We start from the raw sequence: 12,126 nt of genomic DNA, 5'->3' as shown, positions 1-12,126 counted from the left end.
CTCTTAACCGGTACACCGAGGTATGAGCACATCACACCAGTTCTGTCCTCCCTACACTGGCTTCCTGTGAGAACTAGGATTGATTTCAAAATTCTCCTCCTGACCTATAAGTGCCTAAATGGCCTTGCACCCATCTACCTCTCTGAGCTACTGGAACCATATGTTCCCTCTCGGGCTCTGAGATCATCCGATCAGCTGCTTTTGGTTGTTCCAAAAACACGACTGAAGCTCCGAGGAGATCGGGCGTTTTCAGTCATGGGTCCCAAACTGTGGAACAACCTACCCCCCAACATTAGGCATGCCACCTCCCTTCTTGTGTTCAAATCCCTGCTAAAAACATATCTGTTCTCTCTGGCGTTTCATACTGTGTGAGTTGATTTAGTATATCTTGTTCCATGTCTTCATTTTAATGCTGTTGTTTTAATTTTTTAAGGTATATTCTTACTGCTTTTTATTTCTCAGTGTTACCCTTAGTGTTAAGCACTTTGATAACAGTCTATCTGTTTTAAATTGTGCTCTATAAATAAATATAAATATGACTTAGTTTACAAAAAGCATTGCAGATGCGTTTGTGCTTGCTTGTTTTCAGTTGCGGGTGTAGCAGTTGTGTTCGGCGTCGCCCACCTTTACCTGTTCAGGCTCGTACTCATATTGTACAGCTGCGTCCGCTTGCCATTTTACATTCCAGCCGTTTTCATGCCTGCCTCATTTACATAGTTACAGCCGTGTTCGGCTTGACTTTATTTGTTACATTGCAGCTGTTTTTCGTGCTTGTGTGTCCAAAAGGGGGGGGGGGGGATAGATTTCAGAGATTTTAATTTAGGAAATCGACAACGCCATTGGGGAGAAATTATTATTTTTAATTTTTTAAACCCAACTAATTGAGAGCTATAAATGCACTTGAACACAGACTGTGTTTTCTATACAAATATTATTTATTAATCCATTAAAACAATCATTAAAACCATGCAATACACAAAAACAAATTGATAAAACTGATCAAACTTATTTGCTTCAGTTTCAAAATGTCACACCAATAACAATAAAGAGGTTGTTAAGTAATGAAGAGTGAGGAAGACTATCTGCATTTCTGAGACATTACAGGGCTGTTTTTACATTTTAAAACAAGAAAACTGAAAACTAAACTTGCTTTAAACTCGTCGTCCTGTCGGACTTCTCTGTTCGAATATGTTTGTGACAAACTGAGCAGTGAAAACTTGACATAAATAAAAGCAGCAAGGACTCCAAAGAGCTTTCCAAACGTCAAACAAATAAAACAATTCAATTACTGGAACAACAGGCAACTTACCATTCTCCACCCTCAGACATCAGGGTTCAAAGAGGCATGTACCACCAGTCCAGGTCGCTGCCCAGCAGCTGACGTAATATGAAAACAGCATAACCATATACAGGCAAAACAAGACAGCAGGGCGTCCAAAGCGCTGCTGCTTTGAATGCAGCACGCAGGCAATCACGTGCCTAAAACAAAAAAAATCTATTGTGAATTCCGATTACAAAACAAGAAAAATCTAAAATAGGCAGCTTACCCAGAAATGAGAATGCAGCTCTCCGGGGAAGGAGCGGACCAGCAGAGGAGCCGACAACAAGGGGAGTCCGCGCACCGCAACTCCAGCCGGCAACCCCAGCCAGCAACGCCAGCGGAGCAATAAAGCTGCAGACATATACGGCAGGTGTAGCACTCTAAAGACCAACTCAGATCCCAGCTATTAGATGTACAAAGTAGGACTTACAATAGCAGTAGAATGAATCAAGAACAGCAGTCACCCAAACAGCTGATGCGCCACCGGAATGACAACACACACACAGTGGCGCTACTGCCCAGCTATAAAGGCACCGGCCCCACCCACCAATCAACAGTATGCACCTGATTATACTGGTGCAAAAGAGGGGAAGGGTTGAACACCATTTTGCCACATTCTACCCCCCTTTGTTACATCGTCACTCCAGCGATGAACCTGTAAACCTTAACACCAAGGACAAAAGCAGACAAACTGAGCATTCAAAACTGGCTGGCCAAAGCCTGTGGCCTGACCCACAGGTCGAGGCAGATGATGGACATTAGAATGCTGACCAGCTCCAGAGCGAGCAGTACGATGCAACGGTGGATGAACTGCTACAGAAGTTCAACTAGAATGACCAGTCCCGGAAGTCACCAATGGGGATGACCCTGGAGCTGTAAAGATTGAGGGTACTGAAGTATCAGGGACCAGTACGCACAAATCATCAGGGAGTCAGACTCCCTTGAAGATAAGGTAGGTTTTGTCTGAAGGGGTTCAGGCATGGGCTCTTGCCCAACCTGAGCCTTCAGCATGTCACGATGCACGTTCTGGGTTTTCTGTAAATCACCTACAGGAGCAACAGTGTAAACTGGCCCTCCGCCAGTAGGAGCTCGCACGACCTGGTGGACAACTGGGTTCCAGAGGTCCTGGATTTTATGACGACCTTTAATACTATGATCACGCAGATAAACGAGCTGACCCTCCTGTAATGGAATCTCTCGTACACCCTGATCATGATGCTCTTTTCTCCGTTCTGCAGCCGACAGCAAGTGCTCCTGGGCATGATGAAAGGCCATAGTTAGTCTAGTCTGATGCTCAAACACCCAATCCTCCACCTCACCTGGTACAGGGTCCCACATATGACCCAACAGAAAGTCCACAGGCAGCTGAGGTTCACAACCAAACATTAGGAAAAATGGATTCGCCAGTACTGTGGTGAGGGGTAGTGTTATAACAGAACAGTACTTGGGGAAGGCAGGAAGCCCAATCCCGCTTCCTAGACACTGGTAAGGTGCGCAGCAGATTGTGAAGTGTTCTATTGAACCTCTCACACTGCCCATTTCCAGCAGGATGGTCAGGGGTAGTGCGTGACTTTTTAACTCCATAAAAATTACAGCGCTGCTGTATTAGAGCACTCTCAAAGCTTTTACCCTGATCGGAATGAATGCGGCTTGGAACCCCGAACCTAAAGAACCAGACCAGACATTCAGCACAACCTGGGCAACAGTAGAGGCTTTCTGGTCTCGAGTTGGGACAGCATTGGTGTATTTACTGAATACATCAGTAATTACAAGAACATTTTCCAAGCCATTCTGTGAAGGTTCCAACATAGTAAAATCAATGGCAACAATCTCATTTGGCCATGAGGCCAACAGATGATTCATAAAAGTGCCAGAGCCTGATGTTCCATTTTTAGCAACCTGGCACCATTGACACTCTTGTACCCACTGTTTAACGTCAGTAGACATTCCAGGCCAATAACAGTGCTGCCATACCAAGTCAGTGGTGCGCTCCAAACCCTGGTGTCCATGTTTTTGATGTAGCTGTGTCAGAACACCCTGCTCAAGAACTGATGGCTAAACAAGCTGCAGGAGTTCCTACCCACCATCCAAACAATGGATTTGATACACCACACCATCTTTCTCCACCAGACGACCCCACTGTTCTAACAGAACCAAGGACAGTTTAGGAAATTGCTGCTTTTCCTTAGGAGTCGGATAAATCTGCCACCTCCAGAAATCCAAAACGTCCTTGAGAAGGGGGTCAGCTCCTTGCAAAGCACAAATGTCAGACACAGAATGAGATGGCAGCACAGTCACCACAGACCGAGTTACTGACACTGGAACAGGACACGGGGCACAATGAAGAGCCTCCGGGACAGTGGTACCAGACAACTGCTCTGTCAGGCTAGTGCCTGATATAGGCTGGCGAGAAAGTGCATCACCGTTTTTATTGCTGCACCCCGAACAATACTTTATTTCAAAATCAAAAGCAGCAAGTTGGGCAGCCCAACGATGCTCCATAGCACCAAGCTAGGCCAAGTGAAGGTAGCTCAAGGGATTCTTGTCTGTATAAACCAAGCCCCGGTGGCCCAAAAGATACTCCCTAAATTTCTCTGTCATAGCCCATTTCAATGCCAGAAACTCCAGATTCATGGAGCTATAGTTAGTCATGTTGCGCTCAGTGGGTTTAAGCCCTCGACTGGCATACGCAATGGGCCTCACTCCATCCTCCGTTTCCTGAGAGAGTACTGCACCAAGTCCACTATGGCTGGCATCTGTCTCTAGAATGAAAGGCCGTGAAAAATCATCATATGCCAGCACTGGCGCAGATGTTAATCTTGATTTTAGAGCCTCAAAGCTCTCCTCACATTCTGCTGTCCAAGTAGAGTGAAAAGCCTGGCCAGACCCCTTCTTGGACTTTGTCCCCACTAGATGTGCCAGCAGCCTATGAAGAAGATCTGTTAGCCTTGCAAACCCCTCCACAAAATGCCTGTAATAACTAGCAAAGCCCAAGAAAGAGTGAAGCTCTGAAACACCGGTAGGATGTGACTATTCAGCCACGGCTTCAGTTTTGGCAGGGTCTGTAGCTACACCCTTATCAGAAATAAGGTGACCCAAATATTTGACCTGCCTCTGTAAAAAGGAACAGTTTTAAAGTTTTACCTTCAGACCCCCCCCCCCCCCCTCTGAAGTCGAACAAGGACGGCCTCCAGACACTCAATATGATGGGAAATTGAGCCTGAGCAAACAATGATGTCGTACAAATACAAGAGAAGGGACTGGCACTGCTGGTCCCCAAACATCCTCTGCATAAGACGTTGGAAGGTGCCTGGCACATTACATAACCCAAAGGGCATACGGTTCCACTCGAAGAGACCAAATGGCATACAAAAAGCAGTTTTTGGCTTATCCTGCTCAGATACAGGAACTTGATTGTATCCACTGGCTAAGTCCAAAGTAGAAAACCACTGGGCCCCAGAAAGATGGTCCAGGCTTTCTTCAATGCGAAGCAATGGGAAAGCATATTTTCTCGTCTTGCTAGATGCCATAAGCTGATGGTAATCTTCACAAATATGCAGGCTGCCATCCTTCTTCCTAACCAGAACAATGGGAGAGGCATAGGGACTACTACTTTCCCTTTTCACTTGATTCTGTAGGAGCTGGTTGATGTGGGATTTGACAGTCTCGTACTCTGACGGAGGAATGCGTCGGTACTTCTGCTGGACTGGCACATCAGCTGAAAGGGGAATGTCATGGGAAACCAGATTGGTTTACCCCAATTCCCCTTCATGGGCTGAAAAGACAGAGCTGTACTTCTGCAAGAGCAACTGAACTTGTCATTGTTCAGGCTCTGTCAGTGCAGAAAAATTGACAGAGTCTGCCAGGCCCTGCTCTGAACCAGAAGCCACCTGAGAAGAAACTGTCACACTAGGCCTAATCTCTGTCACACCAGGAAGCAAGCTAATCACTTCTGTTCGGCTCAACACCCCCAAGTGAGTTTGCGGGTAAAGAACGACATCAATAGTCCCAACGTTAAAAACAGGGACAAAGGTGGTGCCATGCACTACCTGAACCAAACATGTGGGGGCTAATAGGCCAGATGGCAAACCAGACTCTGGGGGTTCAAACAGTAAAACCTGACCAGCAAATCACTCAAGGCAGGTTGCGGCTACAAATTTCATAACCCCACCAGTTATCCTCACTGCTTGAGTGTCCCAGACCCTAACAGCACTAGTTAACTGCCCAGGGGGCTTAGTTGCTGCTTGATGACACTGCTACAGAGTCTCTACAACTGGACCGGGAGACTGCATTACTGAATGTAAGTCAAAGAACGAACGACAAAGTGCCCCAAAAAGTTTGTGGTAAACACGATGAATGATATTCATTCCCAAGATACCAGGGGCAGAAGAACAAGCTGTTAGAGTATTTTACTCTATCTATTGATCGTTTAAACTTATACTCATTTAAACTGTTCTATAATGCTGTGAAACCTTTCTCTACTGACTTGTTGGAAACTCACAGTTCCTGTTTTGATAGAAACTGCCACGTCTTTGTTACCTGAAAACCACCAGATCTTGTGTTTCTTGTTTACCATCCCTACTTGCCTGAATGTTTGCCATTCCTACTTGCCTGAATAAAAAAGGAACGCACGCTGAAACAAGTGGGACTTTGTTCTGACTTCGGTCGAACGCTGTCCCTCTTTGCAAAGATACGTTCTAGAAATCTCATTCTTGTCTCCCTTGTGTTTTATTTAAGGTACAGGTAAAACCCTGTCACAAGCATTAATGGGATCTTTAACCACGAAAATCCCACAATGTGGGAGCAGCTTATCACAGAGGCAGACATCCAACTCCAGATAACCAACATATGGGATGGAAAGGCCATTGGCTGCCCGGAGCTGTAACCAATGACAAGAGTGAAGACAATCATGCCCCAATGATGCAAAATGTTCTTGAAAACAGCTCTCTGTGATTGTCAACACCATGGAACCTGTGTCCACCAAACAAGTGACAGGAACCCCATCCATAACGACATCAATAACTGGACAAGATACTAACAATTTTGATGTAGCTGCTGCAAAATTGGCCGTAGTCCACCAGTCTTTTTTGGGTCTAAAAAGAGACCATCTAATCACAAGCAGAACTGGTTTGTTCTACTTTGGAGTAAGCTGTTGGAGGAAGAATCAGTTTCCTTGACTGATGAAGCCTTCCGGATCGAAGGCTAAACGTTTCAACACAAAAAAAGAAACTGTCCAGATGACCTGACTGAAAAATGTTGGACTCCTGAGAGTCCTTCAAGAGGGGCATCAAGTCCTCCTAGTGGCTCCCCTCTGGCCTGGGGGAACTTGGTTTCCACTACTGCACAGGCTCTGTTACAGCTCTCCAATGCCTCTACCCCACAGGAAGGACCTCCTGTCACAGTTCAGGGGTCAGATCCTGCACCCCAGTCCCAGTCGCCTCTGGCTCTGGGCTTGGTCACTACAGGGCCCAGCATTACCTTCTCAGAGTATGACGGGGAGGTCGCACATACAATGAATAATGCCAGGGCCCCTTCCACACGACTGGTGTACACACATAAGTAGAAGGTCTTCAGCAACTAGTGCCATGCCAGACACGAGGACCCTGTACACTGTACTCTTTCTGTTATTCTTACTTTCCTTCAGGCACTACTTTCTCAGGGCCAGTCTCCATCCACCCTGAAGTTTTTATTGCTGCCATTTCTTGCTGGTATACGGTGGTGGGTGGGGAGACAGTAGGTTGTAACAAGGATGTGTCCTTGTTTCTGAGAGGTGCCCAACGTCTGCACCCCCCAGCCCCACCCCACACACACACGCCTCGTCGTGCCTATGTGGGACCTCTCTCTTGTCCTTGCTGCCCTGCGGTCTGCTCTGTTTGAGCCCTTGGTGGACGTGAACCTTGAGTGCTTGTCTAAGAAGACTGCGTTTCTCCTTACCATGGCTTCGGCCAAACGAGTAGGTGAGCTACATGCACTGTCTGTTCACGAGCACTGTTGCCATTGGAACTCGGCTGGTTTGGGTGTTACCCTCCGGCCTTACATAACGTTCCTCCCTAAGGTGGCCTCATCTGCAACCCACTCTCTGCCTCTCCTGCTTGCTTGCTTCGATGCAGATAGTGCTGACGAGCCTCTCTGCCCTGTTCGGGCACTGGAAGTGTACATCAGACGGACAGCTTCTCTGCGGCTGTTGAATAATATTTTCATTTGCTATGCAGGGCCTCGTAAAGGGCAGGCCCTTTCGAAGCAGCGCTTTGCGCGCTAGATTGTGGACGTGGTGGAACAGGCGTACACTCTGCAGGGCCACCAGCCACCTGTAGGGGTACGATGCCATTCCACCAGGAGCATTAGCGTGTCATGGGCCGCTATGAATGGAGTCACTCTGGAGGCGATATGTGCAGCACCCTTCTGGTCATCCCCAAATACCTTTGCTAGGTTCTACAGGGTAAACCTGGCTGCCTTTCACCCGTTGGAGGGGATCCTATCACAGCACCCATCTTCATTCGTCTCAGTAAGGTGGGCATATTTAATTTGTTTCTTCTTGTGGGTGTGATTCCTCAGGACTCTGTTGGCAATCGTCATCCAGTGCTTTAAGCACCGCCTCTGGCGGTCAGTAGGGATGAAATAGGACAAAAGCTACGACTGTAACTACGGTTATATGGATCCCGAATGACCCCCAGAGTGCTCGGTCCCTCGGAATCATCGCGTTTCGTGAGTAGGTTAAGGGACTGGGCTACCGTTGTCATATGCTTATATAAACTCACCGGTGTCCTAGGGGTCACACGTGACTATGTCAACATAAAATACTTGACCTACACATGCGCAAGAATGATCATTCAGTGCTTTAAGCACTGCCTCTGGTGGTCATCTGGGATTCATAAAACCATAGTTACAGCCGTAACTTTCGCTTGATTCTGTCATGACAGCAGATGGTTATAAAAATCCTCTGTCCGTGTTTTTCCTTTCAGAGACTCCAGGGTCAAAAACACCTCCATTATCTCAAAACTGTTGTTAATCCCACAGATAAAAAAAAAATAGGAGATGAGCAGTGTCCTTTATTACTTTCATCCAGTAAACTGTAATTTAAAGGACTCTCTCTCTCTGCCTTTTAGCTTATTTTGCTTGCTAAATCTTCATCAATCAGTTCCACAAGGCGAGTCACAGTCCTGCATGATAAACTGATTTTTTTCTATCTTGGCCCTCCAGACACAATAGACTTGCTCTGTTTTTACCATGTCTCTGTAAAAAAAATTGCCATCCAAGAAAGGCATGCTAGCAGTTAGCAGTTAGCAAAGTGTACTCTTTGAAAACTGCGACAGTTTCTTGGCATAAAAACTGCCTTTGATTGAACCTCAGAAAATGGACTGTACTTATATAGCGCCTTTCTATCTGATCAAGATACTCAAAGCGCTTTACAACACAATCTGTGCCTCATTTACCCATTTATACAGCACTCTACTAGATCTCTACAAAGCTATTTGAACAAATAATTGTAAAGATACTAATCAGAGCTTTAGATCACATTCATACACCGATGGGACACACATCGGAGGCGATGAGGGATTCAGTGTCTTGCCCATGGAAACTTCGGCATGTGACTGCTGGTGGATTCGAACCCCCAACCCTTGCATTGGCGAACAATTGCTCTAACCACCCAGCCACAGCCACCCCAGTGAAACAATATGTTGTTGTCCACCCCATTTTAAACACTCAGCACTCACTGTACACTTTTCTTTTCTTTGATAAACACGTTTTTACAGACGAGTTTGTAGGGCAAAGTAAAAATAAAAGCATAGAAGAAGAAATTACTTCTTCTCTACTTGCTTGTAATACATGCCAGTGTCTGTAGTGTGCCTTTACTGGGGAAATGCTGGAATTACAGGTAAAACGACACCAGTTCTATTTCGTATAGGCTTTGCCCTTTAAGAGCTGTCGCTTATTTAGTGGGTTTATCCCGTCATACAAAGCATCGCACTGAAAAATTTAGTCCATGCACACCTTTTGTGTGGGCCCCACCCGGTCCATATAAATTACGTTAAGAGCGGGTAATCGGCTCCCATTTTTCTTCAGCAAGCTAATAGCACTGTCAGAAGAACGAAGAAGGGAAGTTGTTCAGCTTGACCAGCTCAACATTTGTTAAGGCTGCCTGTGGCCCTGCCACGTCCACCTCCTGCCGCCCGGTGAGTTTCCTCCCCCAGGAGAAGCAGAAGAGCAGTCTTGTTTCAAGGTAAGCGCTAAGGAGTATTTCTCAGTGGCGGGTTGCTACACGCTGGACGACGCCATCTTGTAATTTTCATTTTATCGCTGACTCTCGGAGCGAATCGGATGGCTCCTCCGGGACAGGAGACGTCAGCAGCAGCCCCCACTGCTCACTCCCTCCTGGAGAGCGTAGTGTCGGAACAAGGGGGGCAGAGCAAATGCTTTTTCGCATTGACGACCACACCACTCCCAGCCATTGGTGCCCTCCTCTGGAGCTACCCGGCGTAATCCAGGAGGTGGCTGACATGAAGGGACTTTTTTCCATCCATCTCCTTCCCCCGTCCAGATCGGATGATCTAGCGGAAAGGTTTCTGGGCTCCACCCCGGCTCGCCGTCCTGATCCCAGCTGGCCTCATTTTCCCAGCAGTGACGTCCTGCTGGAACGAGGCTACAGCTGATTCTGGTAGACTGAGGGCGCCGGTTCCCACATTCACGCCCATCACCAGAGTGGAGGAGTTTTCACCGAGCGGAAATTCCCTCGGTGCCCCCCTGGAGCTGAGCCTGGCAGAGGCTTTCGGAGCAAAGATGTCCAGGTTGGACCAGGGTCCTGTGCCTCCAGGTAAGCATGACCAGACGGTGACGTCGCTCTCCAACCGAGCTCACCAGTGTGCGTTCCAGGCGGCCACAGCGAACAATACGTTACGCTGCTGGCGTACAGCGTTTCAAGAGGCTGGAGGAGACGTAGAGCTCCCTCTGCAAGGCAGCTGACGTCATCATCAACCTGTGCGCCTCTTCTGCTGTCTGTATCGCAGCCTGGAAGACGAGGTTTTCCAGAGGTCCACCTGGCTCGTCACTCCCTCTCCCCCTCGGAGGAGCTGCAGAAGGCTTTTTGTTGGAGGGCCTCATCAGCGATAGACGCGCTGTTCGGGACCAATTTCAAGACAACAACAACGACGTTCCACGGCTGCAGCAGTGTCTCCCTGCTCTGCTATGCCACCAGCCCCGCCCGCCAGACATCAGTCCTTGCCATCCTGGCAACCAGCGGTTCAGCGTTTCCCTGAGATCGCCAACAGGCAGCGCCCTGGGACAACAAACCACAAAGCTCACGGGGGAGAAGATTCAAAATGACGGTTTGCAGAGGATGTGTGTAATGATGACACGAGCTTTGAAATAAAACATCATTCAAAGATTAAAGTGTCTGATGTTAGCCGGTCTGTCTGCTCGGATGACCTCACAGCGGCTTCTCACACATCCTCCACACAAAACGAGCCGGTGGCCTTAAAAAAGGGATGTTTTTCAGAATCACTGCAGCTCCAAAATAAACACGAGATGCTCGCATGACACAACAGTCGAAGCGAATGTGGTCCGCAGAAAGAGTCCATGGGAATAACTCGTTTTCAGCCCGAGCTGCACACTTCTCACCGCAGCGGTGTCAAACGCGCGCTCCCGCGACGCCAGCAGCCTTCACTCAAACTGCGCTGCGTTGATGAAGGCGCGCAAACCGCTCCCCAGCGCTCGCCGGCTTGCATCAGCATAAATGTGAGATTGCAGAACGAGTCCAGTGAGAAACCTCGCTCTCAGCAAGAGCGGTACGCATCTCACCACAGCGGTGTCAAACGCGCGCTCCTGCAGCGCCAGCAGCTTTCACCCAAACAATGCCGCATGGATGAAGGTGCACACGCCTCTCCTCAACACACGCCAGTTCACATCGACATGAATGTGAACCCGCAGCCTGAGCGCGGCACAGAGGCGCGCTCAGAGCCCTTTCAAGAAAGCCTCGCCTTGGGTCACGCGGAACACACTTCCGTGGCGCATGACGGCATTCATGCGCCACGGAACCTCAGTTTTTCAATAAGGCGGTCGTGGACAGACTGTTTCACATGTTGACAGCCAGACAACTGTTGGACAACATCCAGAGAAACAAGGTTTATATCCATTGATCTGAAAGATGCCTACTTCCACATACCGATTATCCCAAGGCACAGAAAATTTCTGCACTTCTCCTTTCAAGGGATGCAGTATCAGTACAACAGGCTGCCGTTCGGTTATTCTCTCGCGCCTCGTACGTTCTCAGAGTGTGTGGAGACGACCCTGCAACCATTACACAGAGCAGGGATGAGAGTTTTGTTTTACCTAGACGACCTGCGGCTGCTGTCACGCTCCAGACGGGAAGCAGCGGTGCAGACTCAGGTGCTGACGTCACACCTGCTAAATCTGGGCTTCGCCATAAATTGGGAAAAAGCTCGATTCTCCTGGCTCAGACGATTGTTTATCTGGGAGTGGATCTAAACTCGACCACCATGAAGGCTCGTTTATCACAGACGAGAATCGACACTCTAAGAGTCCAGCTCCGCCACGTAAGACCTGGCAGAGTAGTAACAGCTATTTCCGTCATGAAGATGTTAGGAACGATGTCGTCAGCTCACACAGTGGTTCTGCTGGGCTTACTCCAAATGCGACGCCTCCAGAGATGGTTTGCTCGTCTGCACGTGGATCCGGTAAAGCAAAAGAGACGGATGATCACTGTTCCTCCCTCCGTGAGAACAGACCTCCGACACTGGGAAAACTTCCTGGTTCTGTCGGAGGGAGTGCCCGTCAGCAGACCTACGTCA

This window comes from Nematolebias whitei, chromosome 13, assembly GCF_014905685.2.
Source record: "Nematolebias whitei isolate Nwh7 chromosome 13, NemWhi1, whole genome shotgun sequence".
NCBI classification, from domain to species: Eukaryota; Metazoa; Chordata; class Actinopteri; order Cyprinodontiformes; family Rivulidae; genus Nematolebias; species Nematolebias whitei.
Note: the sequence above shows the minus strand (reverse complement) of the source record.